Source organism: Mesoplodon densirostris, chromosome 16 (genome assembly GCF_025265405.1).
Source record: "Mesoplodon densirostris isolate mMesDen1 chromosome 16, mMesDen1 primary haplotype, whole genome shotgun sequence".
Classification (NCBI taxonomy): Eukaryota; Metazoa; Chordata; class Mammalia; order Artiodactyla; family Ziphiidae; genus Mesoplodon; species Mesoplodon densirostris.
The window spans coordinates 32,630,105-32,636,104 of record NC_082676.1 but is presented as its reverse complement, the minus strand read 5'-3'; the positions used below and the strand labels follow the sequence as shown (position 1 = coordinate 32,636,104).

Below are 6,000 nucleotides of genomic sequence, written 5' to 3'. Positions count from 1 at the left end.
TCTAAGGGAAACACATTCCACGATCCAAACAATGAATTTATAAAGAATGTTTCGCTTCCAGGAGGGATGAGCTGACCCAGCTGTACCCTGAGGGTTGTCTACCCATTAATCCTTAGTCCCCCTTCCACGCTGAAAGGCACGGGGACCGACCCTGCAGGGTTGGAGTATGTATGTTGGGGGACAGTTGCAATAAGAGGGAGGGAACAAATAAGGCGCCCTAAATCTGGGGTGCTCTAGGGCTCCGTGTATACTGAGAGGCCCTGGAGGTCCAGGGAAGGCTAAGAGGGGGAGGTGAGAGGAGGACAAAGAACCTTGGCCTCCTTCACATTTCTGTCACGTCTGCCAGCCCGCGAAGTCCAAGGGGCCTTGCTCAGCTCAAACCCTTTTTGGAATAAGCAGGTGTTAGAAAAAAACCCCATATCAAAAAATCCCATATCCTCTGCCTGGGGAATCCAGGGCGCTCGACGTGGGCTCCCCGGGGCAGCGTGACTGTTCTCTGGGAGTGGCTGTCACCGCCCGGAGCAAACCAAGGGGCTCGGGCCAAGACTATATCTCTTTTGGAGAAGGCCGCGGAGAATGGGGTGAGTGAGCCAGCTCATCCTCCCCACCCCCTCACTTCTACCCCCTCCACCCCAGGCCGGAAGAGGCGCTGGCAGCCTGAGCCCGGACTCGCAGGGGATGAGCAGCCACAGCTTTGTCTGGGAGGGAGGGGAGAAGCCCCGCCCCCCCGGGGGGGAGGGAGGGCGGGAGAGGAGGGGGAAGAAGAAAGGCCAGGGAAGAGGGGTGGAGGGAGAGATGGAGAGCTGAAGAAAGAGGGGGAGGGAGGAGGTCAGATCCGATTGGGGCAGATAAAGGCAGAGGGGCGGGAGAGAGGGCGAGGAGGGGCGGAGGGGGACTGGGCGCCCGACCCCCAATCGCGCGGCTGCCGCAAGCTCTGCAGGGCTGTAAGGGAGCCGGGCCCGCCGACCGCTGACCGAGACGCTGGCTGGAGCCGTCCCCGGCCGCAACACCCCCACTTTCCAACTCCAAGGTCCCCGCAGCGCGCGAGAGGTGCAGCCGGCTCCGGACGCAGGCAAGGCGCGGGGCGCGGGCCGCGGGGAGCGAGGCTCCGGGCCCGATTTGCGGGGCGCAAGGTGTGGTGCACTGGGCGGTCCTCTCTCCCCTCGCCGAAAGTTTTCCCGCAGTGTCCCCTGCCCCGTCCGAGTCAGCCCCTCAGTCCGCGTCAGCTCCTGTTCTCCTCCCTTCTTCCCCAGACACTGGGGGTTCCCGGGCGTGTGGACTCCGCAGGGGCCGCGTAGGTGCGGAACCCCAGCCTGCCCGCCTTCCGCGGGAGAAAGTTGTGGCTCTAGGCTCGTCCTCCCCCTCCGATTCTTGGGGCGTCCTTCCTTCTCTCCACGCCAAGGGCGGCGGCAGGAAGGCGCCCCCACCCTATCCCCGGGGTCCCCGGGATTCCCTGGCTAGAAGGTGCCGGGCGGGCAGGTGCAGGGATGGCAGGCCCCGACCCTAATCGGGGGGCTGTCCTGGGGGGTGTCCTTGGGGGTGTCCGATCCTAATCTGGTCCTGTTCTTCCCGGCTCAACCGACGATTCCCTGGAGGCGGGTTCCAACCTCCGGCGCCCGAGCCTCCCTTGGCCTTCAGAAGGGCGCCGGATGCGCGGGGGCCCTGGGTCCTCGTTGCACTTCCCCTTTGCCGGCTCGCAGCCCGTCTCCGGAGCTGATGCCGGAGGTCGCTGGAATCTCGGCTTTGCATCCTCTCTCGCCGGAGAGGCAAGTGCCTTGGGCCGACCCCGGCCACTTCTGCATTTCGAGTGCCTGCACTGCACTCAGTTCCTGAGCTGGGAGATCCCTGGGGACAGCAGAGAGGCACGGTGGCCTGACAGGGAGATATAGGGTTCCATCTTACCCTGGGGCACAACGTGGGTCCTGGGTTGTCCACTGCACCTCTGCGCCTCAGTGACAGGAGGAGCTGAGCTCCAGGCTTCTGAACGCTTCGATGCACTTTATTTCCAGGTGTGTGGAATCTGGATCCCTAAAACTTGTTCTCCCAGAGAACAGAGGCCATGTCTAGAACTGGCCAAATTTATAGTAAGTACTTTGCATGTGATGAATGAATGTATGAACCAATGAGCTGACAAATAACAGTTCCTGCCACAGTTGATCTTGGTACAATGGGAGGAAAGAATTAGAAACAATGATTCTTTTAAACAGCTGTGAGGCAGAGCCAGGGGCCTTCTTTCCCGAGCATCTGGTTGAGGAATCCGGGGTTGGATTTATTTTATTCACCAATCCACATTTCCTTACTTGGAAATTTTTCTGCAGGTGGTCTGAAGAATTAAAGAAACTTCTCAGTGGCTATATTGGGTAGTTTGAGGAGAGTTTTGTTTTGTTTTTTTGTTTTCAAACTTGTGTCCAAATGCAGTGTCTCAGAGAATGTGGAGTCTGCCTGTGAAGGTGCCCATCTGGGATCAGAGACCCTGGAGTATGGCCATGAGTGTGGGCACCAGCTGTGCTTTCTCCTCTGAACAGGACAGCCTGATGCCTGGGAGCTGCTGCAGTCGGGTGGGCCTCAGGGGGACAGAAGAGGACCTCAAATGATGCCTGAGCTCAGAGAGGGACAGTAGCTTTGGAAAGAGGGTAGTTCTTACCTTGGGACAAAGAGGTGGACCCAGAGCATGCAACCTGCCCAGGCACCTGGGAGTCTGGGCTGGTTCAATTCAGGATTCCCTGTGCTGAGAAAGCTGGAAGGTGAATCCTGCTCCTCCTTCAGGAGAAGGGAGAGCAGAGGTGGAGTGCAGGGGGGATAGGATAATCTTTGGAGTGCAACCTAGGCATATCCTATGTTCCTCTGGCCTAGTTGTTTATGCTGGTGAAATCTGGTTAGAATGATGAGGGATACTTTTGGAGAGCTTGGCTGAGAGAAGGCCAGGGGATCTGGGGCCCCTAGTCATACCCTCTTCCAGGGGAAGGTAGAAGATATGCCCTCTGCACCTGGCTGAGTGGGCCAGGGCCTGTGCAGTATTCTGCCCCTGCTGTGCCTCCGGCTGGCAGCACCCCCGCCTTCCTGAGGGCGGTCCCACTCTGCCCCAGAGTCCACTTCTCTGCATCTCTGCATGGCTTCTGTTGTGGGTTCAGGCCCTCTCTCCAGTTTGTGTTATCCTAGGAGTTGGTCCAGGATGGTTGACAACCCTACACCTTGTTTTCAGTCCCTCAGTTCTCCTCGTCACTCTTGGATGCACTGAGACCACTCAGTTACCGAGTTTTGCTTTGATTTCTTGGTCTCTTTCCTGGAGCCAAGCTTTTTGTTTGCCTTCTGTGCGTGAGCTCCTTAGGAATGGCCAAGAGAGTTGGCTGGAGAGGTGTCCAGGACCAAGTATTCTGGCACCTATGCTAGAGTGCCAAGAGCTGGACTGCGGGCCTTGCCAGAAAGGGGTCCTGTCACCAAAGTACAAAAGGACCTTGGCCTAATTATTTCCTTCAGTCTTCTCTAGGATACTTTTGGCAGGAAGTGTCCTCACTGGGAGATGAGGTGTGGAGGTGGGACCAGATTGTCAGAGAATCCCTTGGAGAACTTGGGAGACTGGATGATCCCAAGAGCAGTCTCAGGATTTGTCCACATTCCTTTTCCTCTGCCCAGAGTGAGAAACTGGGCAGGTCTCAGTGGTGTTCATAGAATGGAACAAGACATACAGTCTCTGTCTTCAAGCTATAGTTGCGGAGAGCTGCTACAGCTGGGTTTGTAAAACTAGGGCAGTGGTCTCCTCCTACACCTCCCCGCCCCTCCCACCACTCTTCACAATATGGTCCAGTTATGTATCCCAATGACACACTGTGCTATTTAAACACCTCCCTGCCTCTCCAGAAGAATTGTAAATAAATCTTTGAGGCTGTGTAAGCTACCACAGGCCCATGACTGAAGGCTTCATTTATTTGACTATTTGTGGATTCCCATGGAGGATGTATGTGGTGGGGGAGGGGATGGGGCAGGAGGCAGTGGGGGAGCAGGGCACAGTAAACAGGAACATCTTCCAGACTCCATTGGCTAGGTGGCCACGGGGTCAATTTTTTATCATCCCTTGGATGGTAGACTCTGGAGCCTGTAATCAGAGGTTGATGCAGCTGCTCGGGGATGACAGCTTGAGGATGTAGGACTCCTGCCTAAGGCAGCTGTGACTGAAATAGAGAAGGCAACCTCCCACTGAAGAAGTGGGCAGGGAAGGGCATTTGGTTAATTCCCGTGACATGAGCAAAGTGACTTAGAATGGCTTTTTCTATTCCTTATATTGATAAAAATTAGCAAAAAGATACCTTATATTTCCTTGGACATGTTAATCCGAAGTGATTTGGCAAATAGGTTTACTTTTACCAGCATAACACTTTATCCATAGTGTTAGTTTGATTAACTGCTCCTTTCTATAGAGAAATGAAAGAACTGTTGGATTTGGAGTTTGAATGGCATTCGGAGTTTCTAGCAGCATGATATTGGGCAATGTAATAGATGCTGTCAGCATCCTTCCTGTGTTCCCTTGACCTCAACCAGTGAGTGATGGGAGAAAGTGTATAAATACTCCAACTCCCTCACCTCTCTGTTGGGGTAACTTTGAGGCATATTCCATGCTGTCTTTCAGAGTTGCCTTGTAGGACCATATCCCAGTTGCTAACAGTAATAACTGTCTCCCTTCATTGGCTGCCTTCCCTTCCCTTTTTCACTTTCCTACTCCCTTGCCACTTGCACTCTAATCCTTGTCTTTTTTTTATATACTTTTCTCTTATGTTTTTTTATAATTTTATTTATTATTTTATATTTATTTTTGGCTGCATTGGGTCTTCATTGCTGCATGCGTGCTTTCTCTAGTTGTGGTGAGCGGGGATGACTCTTCGTTGCGGTGTGCGGGCTTCTCATTGCAGTGGCTTCTCTTGTTGCGGAACACGGGCTCTAGGCACACGGGCTTTAGTAGTTGTGGCACACAGGCTCAGTAGTTGTGGCACACGGGCTTAGTTGCTCCGCGGCATGTGGGATCTTCCCGGACCAGGGATCGAACCTGTGTCCCCTGCATTGGCAGGCGGATTCTTAACCACTGTGCCACCAGGGAAGTCCTCAAATCCTTGTCTTATGGTCAACTTCTAGGGGAAACCAACCTAAGGCTTTAGTCTGTAGTTAAAAAGTCATTTTAAGTCTGAGTCTCCATAGAGAATAGACTTTGCCAAGGGGGAGGGTTGGATTGGGAGTTTGGGTCTAGCAGATGCAAACTATTATACATAGAATGGATAAACAACAAGGTCCTATTGTACAGCACAGGGAACTATATTCCGTATCCTGTAATATACCATAATGGAAAGAAAAAGATAAACCCTGGTTCTGATCAAGTAGAACACTCCTACCACCCAGCAGGACCTACTCAGGGCTGAAAAGCTTGAGGCCACATTTCCAGCTACTTCCAATGTCACTGCGTCCAGGAATTGTTCCCTGACTGTGCCCCATGGGAGTACAGCCCCATCTTTTGCCTTCTCATCCCACATTTTGCCCATCCCTTTCTTCCTTGTTTCATTGTTCTCTATCTCTCACCTTGTAAAATTTGAGAGCAGAGTCCTTGACTGACTCACCTTGGTAGCATCCTGCAAAATGCCTTTTATATCTTGGATTCTTCTTAAATATCGTTGACTGAATAAAAAGTGAGAAGAAAAAATAATAAAGTCTCTGAGTCTCAGTTTCCCCAGCTGTATGATGGAAATGATAACTATCTCACTGTGATACGTGCTCAGACAGGGGCCTGGCACACAGCAAGCATTCAGGCAAACATTTGCTGGCTCTTTGAGTAGTACAGATGGGGCTATGATGGATTTGGGAATGGGTGTTTTGGTGGACCATAGAGAATTATAATACTTTGGAGAGAGAGGCTTGAGGGCCAGTAGGAGCCAGCTCTAGCACACACCTGGCCTTGACTGGGCTGGGATGTGATCAGTGATCTTAATTTCCGATTTTGTGCACAGGGTGAGGAGGATA

General features: G+C 53.0%; 1 protein-coding gene across 3 annotated transcripts in view; it reads left to right on the top strand.

Annotated features, from left to right (window-relative positions):
- The first annotated feature begins 882 nt into the window (after window positions 1–882).
- The window catches only part of RASSF2 (Ras association domain family member 2), a 41,341-nt gene continuing 36,223 nt past the window's right edge, over window positions 883–6,000 (top strand). Inside the window, exon 1 of one of the 3 annotated variants that reach the window (XM_060078586.1) lies at window positions 883–1,072. The gene's annotated coding sequence lies outside the window, so the exon portion shown is untranslated. Of the gene's footprint in view, window positions 1,134–2,006; window positions 2,085–6,000 lie in introns of those variants that run through there. The other 2 variants (XM_060078588.1, XM_060078587.1) reach the window with 2 other exon arrangements.